We start from the raw sequence: 25,683 nt of genomic DNA, 5'->3' as shown, positions 1-25,683 counted from the left end.
ACAGACAGAAAGCTTCGCTTGGATGGGTTGCCAAGAGCGGGCCACAGCATCCACAGTATCAGCAAAGACTCGGAAGAGACAAATGTGCATGACGAAATGGAGCAGTCGGCACATCTTGACTGGTCTGGTCCATCAGATTCATTGCTTGATCCGAAGATATGGGTGGGCACGAGGTGCTTGGAAACGTCATTCCTCGTCACTGTAAGTGTTGGACAAGGAGATGCGTCCACTAGCTCTACTATAGCTCTTCGCAAGCCACATTTTCAGAACCAGGAAACAATGAATGTGGGTACCTCCCACAGTCCCCCCCCCCACACACACACGCGCGGCACAAACGAAGTTTACACATGGACTAACTAGACATATGTTTTTGCATTTGTACAGAGAAAAGAGTACTATGATAAAAGCGTGATGCTGAAGGACGACTTGAAGATCACATCTGTGTGAACTTATTTTCTTTCTTTCAATCATTATCTACACCTCGTCATCAAACAGTCTGCAGTAATTGGAAAACCTCGTCTATGCAGCCAAAGTCATCTGGGTTGGTGCAGAGTGCATGAGGCAGAGAGCCAGGTCCGATGCGGTGATCGATTCTCCAGCGTGGTCTACACCAGCTACAGAACATCACAAGACTCTAGCTAAATTCTTAGGCAACAAAATTTTCTGGGCTTTCATTCTTATTGTTCCAGTTTCTACCAAGCTTTCATCTGCGGGGTCCCGTCAGAGTAAACAACACTTGGAAGCGATCTATGAAATGACATATATTTTGTATTTTATTTGAAAAAAAAATTGTCCAGAAAATGCAACATGTATTTAAATAATATGTCACTATCGGTGGTTGGGGGTTTGTCCGAGGCCATTAAATGTGTGTCTTTCAAATATATGTTTGGCACTACTTGCTCCCAGAAAGGTATCCTCCTAATCGGAGAATCCCGGCCCTTTGAACTATTCGGATGCAGTCCCTTGACCACACGTTACAAAGCGGTGAACCTGCCGTACAGCCTGATTGGAACCCTGCAACAGCCGAACCTATCTCTTACATTCTTCTCGAACGATGTGAATGAGGAAGCATTTTGAAGCCTGATCCTCTTCTTCTGCACTACTACTAACCTCACCAGCCTGACAGTCGTTTCCAAATAATGTATTCCAAGTCCAGCCCAGTGAATTAACATGCTTGCTTTAAGGGATTTGCTACTGGGTTCTTAGTTTTTGGAATCCAAAGATAACGCTCGGAACTGTGAAAAGTAAAACCAACCTTTGATTGTTCTCTGCACTCAAGCTGAATGCTACAAGGGAGTCCTGTACATTTCTAAGACCTCATAAGGTGATGATGTGAGGCCACCTTCTGAATCCTAAGAATCCATGGGTATTTCTACCGAGGTTGATCACATTCTACTTAAATCGTACTCCAGAGAGTTACGAAGACGTAGTGTGCAGGCAGGATCATTATCTCTCTTTCCGTCTTCGGGCAAAACTCTGTTCAGTGCTGTTGCTTCAGAGTCTGAAGCAGTTGGGGAGCTGCCGTGGCTTTTACTTCAATGCGTCGTGCCGTGTGAGTTGAGGAATCTTGGAAAAAATTATGTACAGCCGGCGGTTTCTTGTGTAGGCGTGTGATTCCGATGCAATCTTGCTGCACCACTGCTCGTTCCGGCACTGGGGAGCTCAAAATTGGAACTTGACTCGGTCATTTGACAGAAAGCAATTAGATCAACATTGAAGGACAAGGTCATAGTCATGTTGCGCTGTGTCTTGGCAAAGTCCAGTTGCTGCAAGTTCACCATAAATCCCAGGGTTGGCAGCAGAAAAATAAATATGGTGCTCTCGATTTCTCGAACTGTCGACGTCAACTGTGGAAGGCTAATCAATTGTGGCCCGGCGAGGGAGTCCCTGGTGTTGGCGAAGTGCTACCCTTTGCTAGACTACGAAAGAAACCTGAAAACCTCGATGCAAAATGAGTGTGAAGTGTGAATTGCGTCCTTGGCGCCGGAGATGGTACTGACATGGATGGAGCTTGACCTTCACGCTTCGTCGGACGCGCCTCCTCCGGCTCCCTGGTCTTCTTTTCTAGCAGATTTCTGTAAGATGTACCTACACTATCAAGGCCTGTGATTGAACCCAATCCCGAACTTGGAGATGTCTCACTTGGCTTGCTTCGATCAACCCTCGAATCATCTTCATGTGAAGACGACAATAACCTAGTTCTGCTTCCGAAAACACAACCTGGAGCGCATACTATAAAAAAGACGAGGATCATGATCACCATCAGCCCACGAGTAAGCGCCATCGTCTGAATCGACTTCGACCTTCTTCCTTCCTCACACCACACCCACTTCGAAGTCGCACTACGTCCTATATCCCTCTCAATCGCCTCCGACTGGGTGATGGAAGTTGTAGTTTTCTTCTTCGTCTTCGTCTTCGTCGTCGTCTCTGTCACGCTAAGATGCCAGATCTTCAACCTGAACTTCCCGCAGCTTGGAGCTATCGCATATCAGATACTGCTCCCCATAAAAATAGAACTACACAAAATTCGGTTTCAATGCCGACGAAGGCAATCGAATCCAACAGAAAATCCAGAAGAAGGTCGCTTTGCGCCAAAACTCTATCGCATCAATTGGATCGAAGAGCTCCCACAGAGAGAGAATTTCACGCTGACTTGTTCAATTAGGCTACAGAGTGCGATGGTTGATTAGAGCATTAGCATTATAAAGGGGGGAGGATCCACGAACAGGGCAACGACCAAAGGCAGCTGAGAGGCGGCTCCAAAGGCAAAGGAGAGAGTAAAAGAAACGACCAGTGCGAGGACTAAAGACTGGGGGACGGAACTTTGTGTGACCCTCGAACATGAAGGCACTGTTTGCAGAGGCCCACCCTACCATGCCCCCCCCCTCCCCCCCACTTTGACTTTATATCCACAACTTTCACAATTGTATTCTCACTCCCCAATAGTCCCTTTGCATCATTTACCTTTGCCACAATGCGGAGAGAGTGAGTCTTCTTCTTTATTTAAGGGATTTTCCCGCAAAAGAAAGATGCACATCCAATCGAACACGACACTCGCCACCAGGACTTTTCTTGACGCTGTCTTGGCTCACCATGTGCATCTCCCAGACCGAGTTTTCAATCGCGGTTGAAGCCCCCCCCCCAGTCAAGGAATCCTAATCCGGTGTCGGCTTTTCAATTTTGCTGTCTGTGCTCCAATTGAGTGCGTATGACTAGATTAGTGAGAACATAATGTGGTTTAATACAGACGCATCTGTGTGGGTTGGTGGATAATGGAGTTACTCTCTATTTTGGGAGGAGCAAATTTATAAAGTTAACTCAGGTTGTGCAAATTGGTCATCAGGTGAAAGTAAAAGATTAGTTCCTCCAGGAAATCAAAGCTGAATTGGGTGAAATTCTGGCTGATCCTTTAGTTGAGGTAGAGTGAGTGACAAGTTTGTTCCTTACATTTTGTTGCAGGCTTCAAGCAATCAACCTTGCCGCAACAAATTGGTAAAACTCTGTGTAGCGATATACTGTGCGAGTCGTCAGAATAAACCTATTGGCCAGCCGCAAATATATTCCACGCGGTTATCATTCCCAACTGCAGACTTCTTTCCAGTCTACAGATAATCTTTCTCCATGTCAGGTTCCTTGTGTTTGACAGCCGACGACAATAATTACAACTAGGTACAGCACCGAGTTTTGGGCGTGTTATTGTACAAGTCAAGACTGTAGCCAAGCTGCACTACCACCTCTCCATGAGGACCCAATTGAAGGCTCTCTGTGTGGTCTGCTGATAGCAAAATCAGTGTGGCTGCATGGGCAACTCGCACCGACAACCTTGCGCAAGAATCCTCCTGCGCAAGCCACAGATCATTAACCACTCCGTCCCTCCCTCCGCAGACCTCACACGCCTTCCAGCAAATTTCCAACTCACGTGTACTTGCGTTTCCATTACTACCGCTTCTGTTCAGGTGAAGAAGAAGAGATTCCACCAACATAATACTGCAGGCGGTTTTGTCGCCGTGGCAGGTGCAGTAGAAAAACTCGACGCACAAGGAATCGTCGGAATCCTCCACGCTTCTTCACTGGTTCTTCCAGGGAGCTTCGGCTGCACTCCCCAACGTCGTCGCTGCCGTGGGCATCCTGCGACCTGAATCCACTTTCCCGGCCGTGCAGAAAGTCAGCTATGGAGTCCTGGAGGAAAGTGCCGTGACAAGCCTCGTAGTCATAAGCAGGAGAAGTTGAAGGAGGACGAGGATCCACAAAGCCAAGCCAGGACAAATCTAATACTGAGAGCGACATTTTTGGAAGGGTGGGTCACATCGGATGCACTGCTCCGCCACTTCACAAACAGGTTGACGCAAAAACAAAACCAGCTATTGCGCCTTCAATAGCACGCCACCCCTCCTGGCAGCAGCAGCAGTGAGTTTTTATTAATAATAATATCATCAGCACCATCCCTTAAGAGTGACGCATTCTCCCACATTTTGGTGTGCTGTGGTACGCGAGGGGAGGTGCTGGATACACGCTGGATCATTGACTTGACAAGGACGCTCGGGACTCGGTGCCACTGCCACTGTAACAAAGTCGGTTGGAGAAGAGACTGGGATGGCGATGCCTTCGCCATGACTTCTACGTTTGTGTGTGTGTGTGTGTCAGGGTCAGGTTGGCTTAGATTTTGCAGTGCCTGCATGCCATTGTGACGCTGCCCTGCCTCTGCCTTGTCTGGCTTGGTTGCATGCATTGATACTCCTCCTGCCGCATCACCGAATGTCAAACCCCACCGGGCTTTTGTTTCCCTTTGTTAGTGAGTTCCGGGCTGCACTTGCCCCTTCTGGCTATGGAAAATGTCAACTCTGAGGGAGAAACTGGGACATACTCTCACTCACCCAATCACTCTCTCTCTCTCTCACACGTTCCAAAGCTTACCTGTAAACAGTGTGTTGGTGTGAGCAATACATTATTGCATTTAGTTGGTCCACATGATGATGTGCAGGAAACATGAGGAATAATGAGAGAGTATGAGTAAAGGACAGCAAAAATTGTTTGTGAAGCTCAGGATGAGTGACACTCTCAATTTGTTTTTTAGTGTATGTATGTATATATATATATATATATATATAGTCACATAAACATACCTATAAATGATTGGTTGGTTGATTTTATTTTGTTTGTTTCTTTATTCTTTTACATTCGTAATGTCCAATTGTTATGATTTTATCTTCTCAGTGTCAAATCTAGATGCACAAATAAATTTAATGTGTTTTTGTTTTTATTAATGATTGATTTATGTTTCATTTCAATACATGTGCAGCATCTTGCTGATCTATGTAGCCAGCCCAATACTTAACATAAGGTGATGCTGATAGTATTTATGCTTTTTTATTAATATTTTGATTAAAAAATATAACATATTGCAATAGATTCTTTAGTTATTAATATCTCATTAAATTATTTTAAAATCTTAAATTTTTATCCAATATAAAATTAAAAAATATTATGAAAAATCATATATTTACTTCATTTTTTTGAAAAAATAGTATATAATTTATTATAATGTCCACAATATTTTTCAATGAGTAAATATTTGATGTAAAGAGGTTGGCAACATATAGGCTAAACTTTATTAAATAAAAGATGATAATGCAAGTTGGCATGTGCACAAAAGTCAATAGAATGTAAAAGTCAATGAGATATAGAAGTCAATAAATATGAAAGTTGAGGAAATATGAGTCTATATATGCGGAAGTCAAGGAATACATTGATTATGGTAATTAGTGTGGATTAGAAAATATTGTGGATTTTTAAATAGTGTGATCCATACTTATTTATATGTAGCTAGGTTAGCTAGCTTGATCCATACTAATTTATGTATGGCCAAATTAGTTAGATGCAATGTCTAATGGATAGTTGTCTTTGCAATAATTGCTATTGTGGTGTGTGCAAAATTTTGAATGTGATCTTTAAAAATACAGGCTCAGAGATTTTTAAGAAAGCAATACAATATTTAAATGTGTCTTTCTTAAGTAAGGTTGAAGGCGCTATTTCAAAGCACAAATTAAAGCTAAATTTTGATTCTTTGGTACTTCCTAATAGTGTAATTTATAATAGTTTGTCTAAGTTCAAGAATACATTTTTTTTTCTTAATGCCGCTTATTATAGTGGCATTTGCATGTAGTTGTTGTGATGTTTATAATAAATAAAAAAAATGCTAATAAGTTACAAAGAAATTTGTAGAGAAAGAGATAAATGAAGAATAAGATCTAATTGTGGAAGATGACAGAGTTTGTAAGAAGTATGCCTTACAAAATAAGGGTTTAATTAACATCATTAAAAACACATAGGAAAGTATTAAGGTAGATGGAAAGTGAAGTTACTACAAATGACTAGAAACATATCTATGCTAAGGTCATGTTCTAATTTTTGCATTTGATTTGGTAAATATATAAGATTAACCATGAATTATTGGGCAAATTTCTTTGCTTGTACAAGATTGGCTTCAAGTTCTCTACTTCTCTATTAAAGTTGCTATTATAGGATTTGAACACTAAGTCAACAAATGAATGTAGAACTAATAATAAAGATATTGATGGCAATTTCATTGTATCCAAGATTACCATTGGTTGGATTTAAACGTCTATGAACAAATACAACATTGTTATTCAATCACAAATAAGTATGTTGCAATACAATCCATTAAAGGAAGAGCATATTAACAAGTCTATTGTATATCACTTTGAAGAACATTATTGCAAATTTATGCCAAGAGAGATCTATAAAATTCTTGTTGAGAATGTGGAATTTTTTTATTTCATGGTTAGCTTAGGCAATGATCAAATATTGTGCACAAGAAGTGACAATGAAGTGAAGTATATACATGTTGGCTTTAGAAGAGAAGAAATGAAAATGATTGTTTAGATTAAAAAATAGACATTTATTTATATTGAAGTTTCACTGATCATCATCAACAATAAGAATTAATAATTTAGAAATTACCAAACAATGTTAGTAATGCTAATCACTACACAAGACTAAAGATGTAGAATAACAAGAAGGTGTTTTTTCTATGGTTTATAATGCTACGTGTTTATTAGTCCAATTGATAAGGGCTACAAAAGACAATCTTTTTGAGCAATTAAGTAAAATAAAATAATTGTGTTGAGCTCTGTCAAGTCCTTATCTCTTCAATAAATAGTTACTTATATAAGAATTAGTTGCTCTATACAACCAACAAGGTTCAACTAATAGATTTGTTGGTGATTTCTAAGATTAAAGGTGCTTGGACCAATCATTAAGATCAAAATAAGATAGAGGAGATCTAAAAGCATGAATGATCAAATTGTATTTGCTTTAATGGTTTTTAATTTTAAAAGTTGATAAACCAAAAGATGTTATTTTGTCTAGAACTTACAAGTGATGCTTTATAAGACATCAACTTGTAATGCAATGCAAATAACTTGGCTTATTAGTGGTGTCATATTATTTGTTGTTTTGATGAAGTCCATATAAAATCTTAATGAAATTTTAAAGATATCATAATCAAATATTAGTTAAGTTTTAAAAAAATTCTAATAAAATCTTAAAGATAATTTAATCAAATCTTAATTAAGTTTTAATAAAATCCTAAATAAATCCTAATAAAATTCTAAAGATATCATATTCAAATCCTAAATAGGTTCTTACCAAATCTTAATCAAATTCTAATAAATCATAATCAAATTTTAAACAATTATTATTTAAGTTGTTGATTTTAATTCGTAATTTGTATACATCTCTTACTATTAATTAAAACCAAGCATATTTTTTTTAAAAATTGAATTTACAAATTGAAATAAAAAGTTTTTAATGCGCTTAGGTGTTGGCTTCTTTTCTTTTCTAACCTTGATGTCAATCTATTAGCAACAATAGCTCTTTATTGCACCTTTTACTTGTTTTGAAATTCTTAGAAATATTGCAAACTAAATTTGCTATCAACTCAAAAATAATTATTTTAATCCAATTAGTAAATTATTTAATATTATAAAAATCCATATTGATCCAACAAATCTAATTTTTGAGATCCTAATCCAATTGAATTTCAATAACCGTTGATCTTATTGCTTGATTGATCTCAAATTTACTAAATATATTTAAAATAATTAGATTTATAACTCTGCAAAAAAAATTACATGTCAATTTGCTACAATGCTTACAAAAATTTTCAAAATATAAATCTACTTTTATTTTACAAAATTCCAAATCACCTAAAAAAATCCCAACTGATCCAAATCACCTAAAACAATCCCATCTTTAAATTTCAAATCTTTCACAAAGTTAATATCCACCTAAATCATTCAAAACTCATTGTCAACTAAATTCTCTAAAGTTTTTCTTTAATTTTTCTTTCTAATCCACCAAAACCCCTAAACTTACTGTAGGTGCATGGTTTTGTGCTTTCAAGTCTAGTTTCAACCTTGGTTCACAATTGGTCCTCTATGGATATCAATCTCTAGGTTTTCTTGATAATTTTTACTAAAAGCTACTCTATACTTCTATCTCAAGATGCTTATAATATTAATTTTGTTAATCCACTTTATTTTGTCTTTTTAAGGGCCCTACAAAGTAAGTAGAAGCTATTTTTTATTAAAAAGAAAAAATTAACACTAAATATTTTTATTACCTCTTAATCATTTACACATATTTTTTTAAAGTAATTTACTACTATATTTTTTTAATTAAGCTCTTCTATAACATAATTCATATTTTTTTTCTTTCATCCAATAGCTATCTTATAATACAATAGAAAAAGGCCATGATTTGTTGTAGACTAAATTTCAACATTATTAACATCTGGGATGTAGCCCAATTGACACCAGAATTACAAAGTATTACTATTAGAATATTGCATTTATTCAGATAGAGATATTATTGATAACATTTTAAGTTGTTGTTGAACACTTAATAAATCAATTTGTTATAATTGATGTAGATAATATATTCTTGGTTCACATTATTTGAGAATATTTTTAAAAAGTATAATTAATACTATTTATCTCATCATAAATGGTGTAGATTACTAAGTAATGTCATCTGCATTAATACATATAAACCTTACTAGGAACCAATATTCATATAAAATGTGTTCTTTATTAATTACTATAGTTAATATAATAGATTGTAGAGAGATAGTAAATGTAAAAATTTAGAAGCTTAAAAGATTATAATAGACCTAATATTTGAAAAGACAAGATATAAAAGTTAAGAAATTATTTTCTTAGTTTTGATCTTAGTGTGCAAAAGTAGTTTTATATCTTGTATTGGAATTAATAGTGTGGAATGAATAAGGTAGAATTGCAACATTTACATGAAATTAATAAGATAGTTTTGGTATTTTTCAATGTAGAAATTGATATATAGGCTTTAATTTTAAATGTGATTCAAATAAATAAAAAGAAAAAGAAAAAGAAAAGAAATTGTTAAGTAGTTACTATGAATGTTTCATGGATCTATTCTTCTATGTTTGTTTTTTATTTTTTATTTATTTTTTGATCTTTTTACATAAATAGTGCTTTTATATGTCATATTTTGTAGCTACAAAGTAAGATGAGATGTTAAAAACTCTGATATTATTAGAAAATTTGGAGTTTTTGATAATAACAATGTTAGTGTGAGATAAATATAAGAATTATTTTCCTCAAGTGCCACAAAAATTGGATGTTATTAGAGATGGGCAAGAAGTATTAAAAAGAGATAGATTTAAAAAAAATATTGATTTAAAAATTAGAAATTAGAAATTAATAAGAAAACGTAATAGAATCTAAAAATAATTAATATGTATAGGTTATTTAGCTAATAATTATTTATGAAAAACTTAAAAACTTTATAAGAATTATTTTTAACATGTTTATATATATATATATATATATATATATATATAACATAGAGATATAAAATTAAATTCAAAAGATTATAAGAAAATTTATATTATTATTAGAAATAAGATTATACATACATATGTTATTACTATTATAATTTTTATTATTAATTTTCAATTAAAAGAGGATTTTAATAAAATATAATATAAAAATAAAAATATAATATAATAAGATATTTTTGTATTTATTACTAAATAAAAAAATTATTATTAGTTTATATGAATATATATATATATGTATATTAAAAATAAATTTTATTTTAAGACTTATTGAAAGATTAATTAAAAACAAGAAAAGACCAAAAAATCTTATTATTGTAGTATTATTAAATTTATATTCTAATATTTATCTTAGAAGCTATATTATTAATAAAGATTTTTAATGAACTACCACAATAAAATACTAAGAGAGTTAAAGAAGTTAAAGATTAGATTACAAAATATCCTAGTCTTTAAAAAATAGAATTATTAAAGTACTTATTTTATATATAAATAGATTTAAATGAATAATTTGCAAAAATTGTCACAAGTAAACAAGAAAAGGTATTGATAATATAATCAATTATGCTATCAATTACTTTGGAAAAACTTATAATAATTTATCACATGGAAAATATTTTAAGAATATAAATTAGCTTGCAATATAATATATCAAAAAGAATCTATAGATCTAATGTGTGTTTAGAAAGCATCCTTGATATTTGTTAAAAAAAGACATTAATCTACCTAACATTGTTTTATCTATATCTATTTTTTTTAATTAAGTAATATTACTATCAATTAAAAGATGACTTAATAATAAGCTAAATATTATAAATATATATTATTTATTTTAAGTAAGATGAAAATTAATAAAAATAATTAAGAATATGAGTATTATATTAATAAGTAAATATCACAAGAAAAATAACTTAATAAATTTTATTTATGAAATAATTCTTTCTTCCTATAAAACATTAGATTGGGAGAAAAAACATTTATATGGGTTTTTTTATATTAATAATAATTTTTAAGACGAAATATGATTTTTTCAATAATAGTTTATGAAATGTTATGGCTATAGATGCGAGTTGTCTATCGACAATGTAAACAATATTGTAACATCATTCAATATTTGAATAATATGAAGTTTTAAAAAAAAGTCAGACAATAGATAATGCCTGAAATTTCTCATAGTATTAATTTATTACAATTTTAGAAATTTCTTTGCAGAACTATTAGAAAAGAAGATGTATCTAAAATCTTGTAAAAATTTTATAAAAACATTATGATAGACTTTATGTTAAAAAGAAGATTGTTGTCGGAAGATTTTTTACTAGGAGTTTTTATTGGTTGACATTTTAAAAAGATATTTATAATTGTTACAAGAAGTGAAAAATTAGTCAAAATTATGAAAATAATTATATTTTTTAATAAAAAATTCCATTCAATTTTTCTATTTTGGCCATTTAAGAATTAAAATACTAATTTGATAAGATTTTTATATACAAAAAATTATTTCTAATTTATCATTGTTACAAAAAATAATCTTGCAAATTTTGCATATATTAGGATATTTAAGACTTTAGTAATAAAAAAATAAAAATTTAAATATTTTTTACATGGTAGAAAATATTATTTTAGAAATCTTTTAGAGATGATTTTTTTAGAAAAATACAATAAAAGTGTCAAAGTTTTATATACCTAATACTTGTATTAGTCAAGTAATGGATGTATGAATCTAGTATATAACACTTTGATACATGAAACAAATAGAGTGCTAGACAAATAGATTCTTTTTGTGTAGGAGATTTAATAAATATTCATAATTTCAATTGTTGAATAAAAAATCATGAAAAAATCTTGACAAAGTAGTTCAGTTTTTATCAAATGAAGAAGTCGTTTCAAGACAATAGAATCTATTTGTTGCAACTTTTGATAACAATCCTTGTCACAACAGAACATACAATGCTAAATGAAACAATAATGTTTGGTGAGTGTTTTATAGACACTAAAAGAACAATACATGGGGCTTGGTGTATGTTATTTAGTAGAATGAATGTCTAATTTAAATTAAGACATGTATATGTACTTGGGATTTGAGTATTAATGACAGAGTTACATTAAAAGCTTCATTTAAAGGTATAAAGAACAAGTAGAAGACTATGGTTCACAAAAATCGTATGCAACTGCTTTTTTTTTTTCTCTCTCTTTTCTACTTGAACAATGTCATGTTCTAATCACCACAATAAATTGTAGAAATAACATTCACTTTTTAGATATTTTACATTTATTTTAATTTATAAGTTTTATGTTGCTTCCAACTTCACCTAAGAATATCAAGTTTCAACCATTAAAATCCACTTTGTACTATGTACAGATGATTCATACCTATTAGAAAAAAGCATACAATCAATTTGACTGTACTGTACTTCCTTGAGATGCAGTTTGTTCAAAATCACACTGTAGAGGCACCAAAGGAATAGTAGCTTGCCTATTGAATGCACCATAACAGTGCAAAATTGATCAATTATGAGGATTTGTGTACATCAATCCTAAAAAATTGAGCCAAGACCTACATTCACCTTCTTTCCCCCTTGTAGCAACACAAGCAAAAATTCTGTACCTTCAAAGGCTTTGGCATTCCTTGTTGCCATGCATGGGAAAAACAAATGGTCCATACCAAGGATAAGTTAAACCCAATTTGGGCTCAAGTCATGTTTTTCAAAAGTAAATGAAAATGAAATGAAAAAATCATCCCAAGATATGATGATAAGAATTCAAAAAAGAAAGAAGAAAGGCGTGGTAATATTTATAAAAAAAAAACAAAAGGGGATAGAATAGAGAAAGAAGCACAAGCTAAACCTTGTCACACACTACAAGTAGAAGAGGTTGAGTCTTATTAGGTAACTTGAAGTTTGCAAAGGAGACCATGGAGTGTGTGCCATGCCCTCTCTTTCTTCCATCCATAGTTCCTGAGCAATCAACCCTTTTGTTCTCCCGAATCAATGTAGGGAACATGATGAGAGGTGCTCCCCTTATACCCATAAGAGGGGTGAAGGAGTATCATACTCATGAGCCTTTTGATTGCTCTCAATATGCTCTATTTTTTATGCACCCACTCCACACACAGGTAAAGACAGAGGAGGAGGAGGAGGAGGAGAAGCGGATGAATGAAAGGAACATCATCCATCATCCCACAACCTTGCAAGCTGTGCTGACGAGGCTGGTTCCACATGGGGTCGCGTTTGACTCGTGGCGCGCACATGGAACAACCCCAATGGCGGGGAAAGGATTGACCAGGGTGGTGACATGGCTGTCCATCTGTCAGAACCTAGGTGGCAGTGATTCCCCGTCAGCGTTGACGACCAATCCACCCGCGCCGGGGCGCCGTCAGATTCGCCATCGGTTCCACGTGAAGCAGAACGGGCCAGGGCTGATTCTTCGATGCGGGCTGGCGGTGGCCGGGGCACCCGTGCGCTGAATATCGGAAGTCGCCGGCCAGGGGTGGTCGTTGACTTCCGTGTGTCGACCGGGTGGTCCGGTGAGATCCTAGTGGTCTTACGAATTTTGTGCTGGGCCAAGTGGGGGTGGATGGCGTGTGCCTGGCTAGCTTATGGGCTGATTCCAAAAGGTAACCTGCTTGCTTTCTACCTTTTTTGAAACTTTTTAAAAGATGGAGTACATTTCAAACGTGAAGCGTTTGAAATTCACCCCTGATTAATTTTTTATTTTATTTTATTTTATTAAGAGATATTTGTGGGTAAAGAAACATGTGCAATTTAAACAAATGTTTGTTCTACATAAAAACTACATAGAAGTCATGGTAACATTTGACTCAAATAAAATTATAGTCTTCATATTTTCTGTAGTATTTTTTTTTAAATATTATATTTCTTAAAGTTTAACTTTAATATTTTGGAGTTTTATTTTTTAAAAAATTGCAGCACAAGACACATGTGTGAAGATCTCAAAATGTAAGGATGAACACTTAATTTCAGTATTGCTAGTACTTGTGTCCTTATTGCAAATCTTGTGTGCATGTATTGGTTTGTTTTTACAGTCTAGATATGATCCAGTGTACTATTTTACTACATATATGAGATTCAACTTCAATATGCTCCATTAATACTCTTAATTATATTTATTATTTATATGTTAAAACCTGCAAAAATAAAAATAAGGTAAAAAAATAAACTCCTGAGCAGTGGTTTATTGAACTGATACGTTAAGGAGAACAAAAACATGTTTTCGTTAAACACGTGAACAGAATTTAATAATCCTCAATGCAACATTAGTTATCTGAAAACTCATTTACAGTTTATGTCAACAACAAAAATAGAATTAAGAAAATCTAAAAAAAAAAAAAAAAAAAAAAAAAACTAATGTTTCTGAATTCTTTCCGCTGATTGTTGTGTAGCAATAGACAACAAGTGACACTGCGGTGACCTGGTCTCTGTGGGGAAGTAGCCACTGAGAAAGCTCCCTCTGAAGCAAGTAAATTCATAAACAAATGAGAAATGGGCTACAATTCCGGAGACACTGAGTGAGCTGAGCTGCACAAGGAACCAAACGACAGTCTCGACGGAATTGTCAAACCCCCAAGCTCACAAGCTTAGATCCTACAGCAACACCAGATCACCGCTTCTGTCTCATCAGCTGCTCACTGAATACCAACTCACCGCCCATCTTATCGACATCACACAAACCAAAAAGTATATTTTGCAATGGTTTACCGTGGAGTGATCTTACTCATGTCGATTAAAGCACCAGATCTCTCACACGGACTTTATACCTGTGATGTGAGGGTTGTAGAATCCCAGTCCTCTCCTCGGAGTCCATCGATTGACTCGATGCTAGATTCGGTAACAATCCTGCATTGGCTGCTGGGCAGGCTGCGAAGACTTTCTCCACGCTGGTTGTCAAACGGGATGTGGCACCTCGTCATGGCGAATTTTTGGATTATTCCACTGAGATTTGGAACTGGGGAATCGCAAGATCGGAAAGCTGCAAAAATCGATTCGGGGTAGTACCTGGTTTTGGTTTTTCGTTTGAACGAGTTCTGCGAAAGTATGAAGTGTGCGTTGCAGAGCGTGATAATCTAGATGTTCGTTAACCTGGTCCTAAAGTTGGTTTTTATACAGTGTCCGTGGACTTATGAATGATAATTAGGACGAGAGGAGCCTGCAAACTGGTATAAATGCTGCACCAGAGTTGCAGAATCACGAATCTCTTTCCTCAGGAATGTGATCTGGGCCTGTCAACTGTCTGGTCTGAGGATAGTGCTGGAGGTGAAGGTTGTGATCGTGTTGAGTTGATCGTGGAGGCATCCGATCGTGGTCATCAACAGCAATGGCGTCTGCATCGAGCTATGATCGCAAGTTGCAGGGACTGATTCTGATAGCTGTCTTCCTTGTGATGCTCCTTGGTGAGGCTGAGTGCGGCACAGGTCTCCGCGAAGTCCACGTTCCTGATGCTCAGAGTGGTACTCCGAGTTCCGTTCCAGCCTGAGATGAATCATCTGCAGTACCAGCCATGGAAGCACATCGAGAGTTGATGGGTCAAATTGTTGACAGGGAATTTAGGGGCGTAAGACGTCTTAAAGCACCCCCTACGCCGCCACCGACTAATCCGAAGCGCCATTAGGACTGTAATTGGATACGATGCGCACTTGACACACCGTTCCACATTATTCATGAACTCCCTTAGTCTTGTCAAAGTACTTGTATATGAAAACCTCTACATTTGTCCGTCACCCAAATGTTTAGACAGAGGAGTGTTAACTACTTTTTGTTGCGGCCGTCATATACACATAAATGTAAATGTGTCTATATATATATATACATATATGCGAAGGCTAAGCTAGTGGGGGATGTTTATGTACAGAATTGACAGATATAGTATTTCTCATGTTTGGATTTCTTATAATATTTATGGTTTTAGCTTTGTGTATCCTTCCATTTGTCCTCTCCTCGAAGATACATTAGTTCAAATGCTGGGTTCATGTATGCAGGTTGACTTTATAAACTAGTGCGAAATCACATGTCCTAGTGACAATTTGATTGAAAATCGCGGTGTGTGAAAGTGCGCTAGTGTTCAGAATTCTTGCAACGATGGCAAACAGAGCCGATTGAAGGCACATGTACATAACAGGGGTTGATTAAGTTTGCTGTGTAGCTCTGTGGTATTGTAGTTTTGAGGTAGTTCTACATCAGCTATTTGCAGCAATTTCAATTTACCCCGGAGCATGAAGTTAAGTGATTCAAAGGATGTGAGGTACTCGAATTAGAAGCAGCATAGTGGAGAGTAGATATCATGTCTGCAATACAGCGTTAACCATGACCTTTTTCTGTTGAGGATTAATTTTGCTATTTTTCTGCTATTTGAGGACTAATTTTTCTCGTTGCGAGTACAGGGGAGAAGCTGCTGTGTAGGCAACGCTATGAAATCATTCTAGCATTGGTTGCCTAATAATCCCCTAAAACGGAGTCACGAGCTGATCGCAAGTTTTCAATATTAACTGCACGAGCGTCAGTCATTCCTGAATCAACTCTGATTTCCCTCAATCATTTCAAATACTGGTGGAAGAACAGAAGATGCTACATACTTCTTCCTTCTAACAATTCTATGTCAGTTTTGCAGACCGACTTGCCAATTATGTGTGGAGGACAAGCCTTCGCACCCTTCATTGAGCCATTTAAATTTGCTACTTCTACGAAAATTAGTGCCCGTACAGTGTCCTTTGTCTGCAGATGATTTTTGGGGTTAGACAGGTACATGGTGATTACAATTTCTTTTCTGTCCACGGTCAATGCAACTTAGACAACATCATCTGCTAACAGAAACAGCTAAATATTATGAATGTGAAGCATAAGAGCCACACTTCTCGTATCAAATTCGTCTTCTCTAAGTTTAGAGTTTCAGAGTGCTAGATGGGAAAACGTAGAACCATCGTGGACACAAGCACCTAAACCAGCCTTTCTTTTGCTCCGCTTGCAGATTTCTTCCTGTAAATTGCAGTATGTTTTAGCATTTAACCGTGGTAAGAGGTATGCACAGTGAATATGAAATGCTGCCAAGCTTGAACGTGCAATGCCATACTTTTGATGACTTGGTATAAACTATTTTTCCTAGTGCTATTCATTGCATCACTCTGAACTTGAATTTCCAGGCTGTGTTACACTCACCATTCGACTGGAGAATGCCCACTGGCAGTCTGCGCTGTGTAATGGCGTCATCCCTGCTGTGAAGTTGTGATGTCTCCAACTATTGCAGATATTGCAGCTAGATGTTTTGCTCTAAATCCATTACTTTCACACAACCGAGCATGTCATAGTGAAATAGTGCAACATTACCAGTCAATGATTTCATAATTTCCTGTATATTAATAATTTTGGGTTCCCGTCAGGATTCGAATTCGATAATTTTCAAATTCTTAAATCCAAACCTCTCCTCTTCTTCGTCTTTTTATTTTGAACATGTAAGTTTGACATACATAGTAAAAATATAAAACTTCGAAAACTTGTAGCATCATCTGTTCTCACATAGCGACCGTAAATCGACCACAACTTGAAATAATTTCTGAGGGGGGGAGGGCTAAGTCATCTTACTCTAAATCGAAAAGAAATTAAAGCGCGACCTGATCACGAACCTTGCCATGTAGGCCACTAGCGCATGAAGCCTCAAAATAAACACCGAGGTTAAAACCCTAACAGGCTCCGTCCGAAACTGGGATCCGTAATTGGCTGCGAGATGATGTGGTCGGTACATGAGTACCCTATCCTCGAGTAATCGAGCCTGTCGACCACCCTCTCACACGAACCCCAAATCTGTGATCCTATCGGAGATTTTTCACGAACAATTTTGGGCTCATCGAGGGTGGGTGAAAGGATGGAAAAGCGAATGTGGGGCCTCGTGGAGACCTCAGGATTAGAGGCCTGCACAGCAAAAGGCAAAGACAAAGGCGTTCAATCAGGTCCGCACTTGGACACCTTTTGTGTATGATTTGGTCACTGGCTCACTTCGCTTCTACTCCAGTGATTATTTTCTTTCCGACGTCAGAATCAGGTGGGGCTCCAGGTTTGACTTCACCACCTGATTGAACTATTCGTTTCACTCTGGACACTAGCTTGTGGACAACAATTTTGCTGCTGATTGATTGATGTCTGAAGAGGAAGGAGAAGAATGCACCTCCACCGTCAAACTCTAACCTGGACTGAGCATCTCATCAAAACAGATCATGAGACAGTCTGATCTTGTCTACAAAGCTCCCCACAACCTCGTCTCAAAGGCCTGTTTGCTCTTCAGTTTGTAAGCTTTGGTTTGCTTGTGTTGCTATTATTACATGTGAATCCGAAGATGGAGTTGGCAAAAACAGTGGGCAAAAACACTGAGTGATGCTAGAAAAGTCACTTTCAGACACCAACAAAAACGGCTCTTTGGATTTTTGCTGGTTCCAGCACAGAAAACGTCTCAGTTTTAATTTGCTAGATAGTTCTTTTGCAATTGTCATACCAAAGATGCTTGTAAATGTTTCTGGTAAATGATGCATGCCAATGGGTGATAAGTAATGTTGTTTGGATTAATGTAAAAAAATGCAACACATCTGAATTACAATTTTTTTCGTTATTTATTATATTTTGGAGAATGGTTTTGGTTTTAAAATCATGCAAGTTTTTTTTAAATGTTCATGTGTTATTGAATTCAATTTGTTTTTAATTTTGAATCGTTGTATAAACGAACAAAGTTTGAACTTATTATTATTATTTTTTAAAGATTGATAAAAATATCTAAATAAATAAAACTATTATGTTTGGATCAATTGATAATTATAAAATTATCAAAGGACATTGTTAGTTTGTGTGTATGTATATATATATATATATATATAGAGAGAGAGAGAGAGAGAGAGAGAGATTATATACATATAGATTATATACATATATAATCTCAATGGATGGAGATTTTACAAATTATGTAAGGTTTTATAATTTAAGTAGGGTCACACAATTTTATAATTTACAAGTTATAAACGAGTGCAAGGAAAAAGATGCTCTTTGTAAGAAGCTGCATTGACTTTGTTAAGATTGCTAATTTAGAATTCAGAAAGATGGGTGAAGTTTTTTGTTGAAATTTTGTTGCAATCTAAATGTACAAACACTAACCTCAGTTGTGACACAAGATTACTTGACTATTAACATGGTAGCATTGATTTAAGACATAGGTATAGAAACAAAAGTTTATTTCAATTCTAATTTGGAAAAAGAAACTCTAAAGGGCCATAGTGTTTTTTTTTTTTTTTTTTTTTTTTTTTTTTTTTTGTAATGTCATAACAAATACTAAAAGATTACAAGTTCAATTTAGTACCACTTTTTTGAACAAAGACAAATAATATTGTTCTCTCTTTTGTTGTTTAATTTACAAAACTTGTTTTTGGATTCAATTCTTCAAATGTAGCAATATCAAAAGGAAATCTAAAGAGCTTAGAGATTAATAAGAGTAAATATGTTTTAGAAGTTATAACAATAAATAATAAGCTTGTGACAATCTCTATCCCTAAAAATCAAATTATAGATGTTGTTAGAAATTACAATTTGGCTTTGTCCAATATACAAGTTCAACATTGTAAGCGTATCTTTCTTTCATCACTTTTAGATTTTTGCATGTTTAACAACAATAATTATAAAAATAATATATTAAAAAAAAATCTTACTAGATTAAGATTATGGCTCCTATAGTGAAAGTTTCATTGAAAGAAAAAACTATAATTTTTACTTCTCAAACATAATACTTTATACAAAATTATATTTTATTTTCAAGGATTGTATAATAGTTTAATTCATGTTAAATACAAAATTGTGCTTTATCTTTTTGTTGAAAAATTCAGCTATAAAGCTACTACTTTAAATATATTTGAGATTGCAAGATGTGTTATTTATTTTTTATATGCTACATTATATTTTTAAAAGTAGAATATTGATGCATCTACAGCTCTAATAGAACAAATGTAAAATACATTGAATGAAGAATAAGTAAATTGGCCTACTATTTTAATAGATAATCTAAAGATAGAGTTGCAATATATTTGGATAAAGTAGCAAAAAAATTTATCAAAGTATTGTTGAGATAGTAGTTGGTATTCATATTAGCTTATTAATTGCTCAAATTTAGAAAGTTAGAATGAACAAGGAGTTAAAAAAAAAAAAACTCAAAAAGAAGAAACTAAAGAAAAAAAGGTACAACAAAGGTTTATCTATTCCTATAATTGATGTTGTTATTATAGAAAAGACTTCAAATGTAGGTAATAAAGGAATAAGTTAAGAAAAAAAAATAGAACATTTTTCAATGAGAATACCAAAATATAAAGAAGTTTTAACTATTGTGCCCATTAAAACATATGTATACAAAAGAAAAGATGTTATTAATCATATTGAGTAGAAAAGACAAGCAATAGAAAAAAGATATTTGGCACTATAATATCTACAGTGCATACAAAAATACATGAAAAAAAGACACCATGTCATAATAAAATGAAGACATATTATGCTATGGAGGAAGAAAAGAATTTTTGAAATCATAATAAAAAAATCACGTGTGATAGGTAATTATTGCAATACACCTAACGGACCTAAGCATATTAACAACAATGAAAAATTTACTATATTGAATGAAAGTAGAGAAGACACTACAAGTTCTAGTATGAATAGAGTATCAACATTAAAGAACAATGGAGAAAAGATTATAGATTTGACAACTATGAAAGAAAAGAAAAAATGACAACTAGAATAAAGAATTTAGCAAAAGAAATTAATATTGCTAATAGAAGAAAAGATTGCAAGTTATAAAAAAGAAGATGATGGAAAAAAATTTAAAGAAAAAAAAGAATTGATGATCAATCTAGTCTTTCAAGCAATAGAGAAGATATTTCTACATTGAGAACATAAATTGAAAGGAAAAAAAATATATATATCATATAGATAATACTTAAAAATTGCTTAAAAGAAGATTTTTTTTTAATAAATTATTAACATTTCAAATGTTAGAACAAATAGAAAATGACATAATAAATATTTTAGATAGTGTAAAAGAAAATGATGGTTTTAAAACAAATCAAGTTCAACTAATGATACTTAGATTGCCTTTTTCATTAGATAGCTTGTTTCTATTGTAAGTAATTAGAATTTTTATCTCCTTAATTGTACAATGTATTTTGTCTAGAGAACTTGGTGGTAAGTCTTTAAAAATAAAAAATAATCTTTCCTCTATCTTTGATAGGATTTTATTTGTTACTTCATAAGCCTTTTCTTTATATTTTTTTATATTTTTTAGTATAGTAAGTTTCTCTTTTAAATTACCTATGTAATCAAATAACTATTAGTATGATTGCAACAAGACATCACTAAATTATTCCAATCAAATATTACTAGATGATTCCAATCATAGATTAATCAATAATTTTAACTTGACATCTATCAATAATTTTAATTAAGTATTGATTGACAATCTTAACTAAATATTGAATGATAATCTTGGTTGAGCGTTATTAAATGATTCCAACTAAAGATCAATGAAAAACCTTGATTAATTATCAATTGACAATCTTCACCAGGCATCAATTGAGACCCTAATTAAGTATCAATTAAAGACCCTAGTCAAGCATCAATCAGTAATTCTAATTAGCTATCAACCAAAGAGCCTAATCGAGCCTTATACAATAAGGTCCAAAAGAGCTTGATTAATGACTATTGTTAAGAAGGCAAGTCTTTTCAAAAAAATATGGGGTCCTTGATTGTAAGTAGGTTGCAAGAAAGCACAATATTGTTCCAAATGAACTCAAATATAAAAGAGCAACCCAAAGGCTGAATATGATTCTTATGTTAATTCTTTTCTTATCCTAAAATGCATCCAATATCTAACTCTAATTTCAAATCTAAACTTCTTTTTACTAAAATACTTATAATTTATTAATTACTAATTTAATTTAAACAAAATTTAGTTTATTAAACTTAATTTAAATTATAAAAATTCAAAATATCAAATTTAATAAAAAAAATTAAATAAAATGAGAGCCACACTAAGAAAAAAATTAATTACTTATTATAGCAACAATGCTCAAAATATTTGTCTATAAATTAGCTTAGATCTTTCTTGTCACTTTTTTTTTTATGTGCAAAGGCTTATTGAAAAATTAATAAGAAGATCTAGCTTCTTTCAAAATTTCAAAACAAAAAGATCAAAATACAATACATGGCATAGAAAAATCAGAAATGGTCTTTAATCTCATTGTCCAAATATTCCCAATAACCATCTTTTTATAAATTTGCATGGATCTCCCTCATCATAGCTCCCTTGTCATTATAGTCCAAAAAAACCCTACTTGATGCCAAAATCCTACTGTAACCTTCTTCCAATATCTGCCTTAAATGACTATAGAGTTGTGTATGTATCCTAAAAGATAATATCTTCAAAGCTTGAACAATCTATTTAAGGCACCAATCTCTTACTTTAAATTCCATTAAAATTTATAAATATATTAGCATTTTATTCTTTTTTTTTATAAGTAAAGTTAATTATCTTTCAAATAATTTAGATTTGATGTATTTAAATTAAGTGCATCAAGACATTCATCCCTTCCAAACCTGCACATACTTTGGTATGTGCAAAAGAATTAGAATTCAATATCTCTTTCATCAAAATGAAAGTCATTAAGAGCCATATTACTTTTGAATTGTCAATTAAAATATTGAGTCTCAAAAGCCAACAAATCCTTCATATCTTACTACTTGAAGACTTTAATTTGCTTTCTTATAATCCTAATCTTGAATAATATTCCATCTAACTCTTAAAAAAAAAAAGTTATATTATCATGCACATTAACCACCACATAGGATCCAAATCAATGTTATACAAACTTATAAAGAGTAGACTACTAGTGCACTAAATTACTATTATAAATCAAAATCCAATCACTTTTTTTAATTGGCTTAGGCCTCAATCTTTAAATTTTATCAAACCTCTCTTTATTGTTCAATCTTGTTGCCTTAAGCCTCTCCATTGCAACTTGATGGTTTTTAGATAATCTTTCTAATTAATAAATTCAAAGCTCTAATAATCTTTCATTTTCAATACCATCTTCCTAAGACAAAAAACAATTAAGAATGAATAGACTCTTTTGTAGGCATTAAAGGCTTTTGCTCCAACATCAACTTTATTGGCATATATCGAGTAACCATGCTATGAGTAGTCTTATCTGTCTATAAAATAAATAACAAAAGCTTAAGACACAATCTTGATTGACCTTTACATGCCTTGACCAAAACTTGAATGATAGAAGGTACATTGTTTTACTCTTAGAATTTTCTTTAAAATTATAGAAAGTAATCAAGTTCAATTATATTTCATAACTTCTAAAGAAATCATATACTTCTACTGCTTATATTGATCTATTGTCATCTTCTCAATGCTTCTATAGCAATATATAATGTCTTTCAAAATAAACCAACATGTCACATTTGTGAACTTTGATTTCAATGTCTTTCTTTTCATATAATTCGAGAGATTTTCTTTACCAAAATTAAATATTTAAAACTCCAAAGTTCCATTGGTATGGCAATCAAATCAATCATCTATTAAAAATGAATGATAAGTGGATAAATAGGGCATGAATCATCTCTATACCTCACCTTAGATTGCAATTGGCACCCTTTAAAAGTGCTCACAAAATCCTTTATATTCTTCTAATAGTCTTTCCACCAATGGTGTTCCTTAATCTTAATATAGATAGGCCAAACTTCTTTATGCTTGACCCAGAATATATCATAAAACTCACTTTATACCTTGTGTTTGGTCTCTAAATCATCCACCACTCTCAATGGCATACCATCTCTCCTCTTTGGCCTCTTCTATAAGAATTTATTATATAAAAGATAGTTGTAATATTGGTGCCTAATATCCTTAAATATCTTGTTCAATCAACTCTCTCGTTTTTTTATAATGCTCAAATATTCGCCAATGTCTTTCAACCTCTCTTTATAAAAATCAATTTTGAAGTATAAAATCTCATCACCTTGATTTTTTCTACTTATATCAAATGCAAAGCCTTGGGCCAAGTCTCCATCTTTGTCTTGTGCAAGTATTTTTTTTTCTCTTGAGAATTTAGCTCTATACAATATATCTTCCATCAAGTTTTTTTTTTTCCTTGTAATGCACCAAAATAGGATTTAGAAACTTAATAAAGATAATCTATCTAAACATAATAATATTTGGTGTAGTATAATTAAAAACCATTTCAAGCAAAAGCAAGCAATCAATCTCTAATACTACATGAGTATCTATTAAGTAATTTCTTTCACTCTTTAAGGTAGTAAGTATATTTCAAATCTCTCTTTTTACTTGTAAATAAGTACTTTTCTTCTTCATAAAAATCTTTGTTTCAAAGTTAATTATAAACCAATTACCATCTATATTATATTATCCAATGGTCCATCCAATAGCTATGGAACTTGTATCAACTGTCACTATTAATAATCTTCTACAATTATAGTCTACTTATTTTAACACTAGTGGTGATTTCACAACCACTTTTAATCCTTCCATAGTTAAATCTTATTCTTTATTCCATCCAAATCTCTTCTCTTTTTTAATAACCAATATAAAAGCTCTATAATATAAGCATAATAGAGAATCCATTTTTGGTAAAATATACAATCATCCAAAAATTTTCTTATTTTTGTGGTAATTATATATACCTTCATTGTGACTATGGTGCCTATCTTATCTGAGTTTAGTTTCTTTCCATAACTTCTGTATAAATATCCAACCGCTTTAACTTTTTAAATCTCAATGTAAAAATTTTAAATAATAAAGATTTAAAAATTTGGTTTATAACATTTTGTATATGAGCTACTAAATTAGTTGCACCTTGTAATAGAATATACATATATAGTAGCTCTAAAAGAGTCTTTATAATAGTTAAGTTCTTATTCTCCTTTTTTAACTAAAATTGATTATAACCTAAGTATAAATCCTCAGTAGACTAAATGGCATGTCCTACAAAAGCTCTTGCTACTTCATCTACTATCAATCTAGACATCATATTCTTAATAGTTATTTTATTAGACAATTATATGTCTTGAATAAATCTAAGTGCTTCAAACTTCTTTAGTATAATAAACCATTAATTAGAATAAAGTACACTGGATAATTTAAGAATGTTCATCTTTACCTTTTTAATAAATCCACCAACTTAGGATGCAAAGCTTTGGGTACCAAAATAGACTTTAAGTTCCAAGGTACATGTGGAACAGTGAAAATAACCATAGGTTGCATTATATTAGAGTCTACACAACCAATTTTTTTAAAAGCAAAGATAAAGGCTTATTATATTTGGAGAGCATCTCTAGAAACTTCTTTCTCTCTACTTTAATAAAAAAAATCATCTCTTTTAATCTTTAACTTATTTAAAGATTCTTTAATAAACTTGTGATCAATCCTTCTTGACTCCTTCTATTTTAGTTCTATAGTAGGTTTTTTGCCGTGTTCCTTGGTATCTTGAGGCAATTGAATTGCGATAGGCCTCATCTTCTTAGCCATGGTCTAATACTTAGTGTATACTATAGCCTTTTTTATTATCACATGACTATCAATTACTCCAAGTTTCTTTAAAAATTACAAAACCATCTCATATAATTACCTTGAATGAAGTTGTTTAATAACATTAGCTCTACTTTCATCCATATACAAAGCCAATTCCTCTAAAACCTTCACATAATCATCTTGAAATCCTTCTTCTTTAATAACATTTGAAA

The 25,683-nt window shown here is 33.0% G+C and overlaps 2 long non-coding RNA genes across 2 annotated transcripts; one reads left to right on the top strand and one right to left on the bottom strand.

The window, feature by feature from the left end:
• On the top strand, window positions 1-896 carry LOC149988038 (uncharacterized). Its single transcript, XR_016505818.1, has 2 exons — window positions 1-285; window positions 385-896. It is a non-coding gene; the product is annotated as an uncharacterized LOC149988038 (long non-coding RNA).
• Window positions 897-16,615: 15,719 nt separating this feature from the next.
• On the bottom strand, window positions 16,616-17,624 carry LOC141046001 (uncharacterized). Its single transcript, XR_016505817.1, has 3 exons — window positions 17,488-17,624; window positions 17,065-17,187; window positions 16,616-16,884 (listed from the first exon to the last, which is right to left on the bottom strand). It is a non-coding gene; the product is annotated as an uncharacterized LOC141046001 (long non-coding RNA).
• Between the last annotated feature and the right edge of the window lie 8,059 nt (window positions 17,625-25,683).

This window comes from Physcomitrium patens, chromosome 12, assembly GCF_059467195.1.
Source record: "Physcomitrium patens ecotype Gransden chromosome 12, ASM5946719v1, whole genome shotgun sequence".
Taxonomy (NCBI): Eukaryota; Viridiplantae; Streptophyta; class Bryopsida; order Funariales; family Funariaceae; genus Physcomitrium; species Physcomitrium patens.
This window is presented reverse-complemented; position numbering and strand designations above follow the sequence as displayed.